The sequence below is a fragment of the Etheostoma spectabile genome, unplaced genomic scaffold, assembly GCF_008692095.1.
Source record: "Etheostoma spectabile isolate EspeVRDwgs_2016 unplaced genomic scaffold, UIUC_Espe_1.0 scaffold121, whole genome shotgun sequence".
In the NCBI taxonomy this organism is placed as follows: Eukaryota; Metazoa; Chordata; class Actinopteri; order Perciformes; family Percidae; genus Etheostoma; species Etheostoma spectabile.
This window is the reverse complement of record NW_022605571.1, coordinates 282,242-282,868: the sequence shown is the minus strand read 5'-3', so window position 1 is coordinate 282,868 and position 627 is coordinate 282,242.

Sequence of the window (627 nt, the reverse complement as noted above, 5' to 3'; positions counted from 1 at the left end):
ATAATAATAATAATAATAATAATAAATGTAACGATATTATGCTTATGATGTGTTGATTTATCTCCACAGATGTTGCTGACAGCGGCGCGTCTGATGAAGGTAATCCGTCTTTCTGACGTCCGCTTGTCTTTGTCAATACAGAGGACAAAGGACAGGTGTCTTTTTCTCAGCTGTCTTTATCTCAGATGTCTTGTTTCAAGTGTCTTGTCTTAGGTTTCTTTGTCTCAGGTGTCTTTGTCTCAGGTGTCTTTGTCTCAGGTGTCTTGTTTCAGTGTGCATGTACAGTGTTAGGAATTGATATCTGAATATAAAACACAAAAATTAAATACAAATAAAAAACCTTATATTAAGAGACAAGAAGTGACAGTAGAGGGTAAGAAATAAAGAGGAAAATGGGGTGCGTGGGCCGGCCGGGGGCAGTGAGAGATGCGAGAATATTGTGTTCTCTAGCTGGGTAGTTCATTTTCAGTGGTGTAATGGGATTGACAGAGGAAGGGGGTGAACAAAGAAGTGTGTTCCCAGGAACACACACACAAAGCCACAGTTGTGTATCTGACGGAGACTGGTGTCTTTGTCTCAGATGTCTTGTTTCAGGTGTCTTTGTCTCAGGTGTCTTGTCTCAGGTGT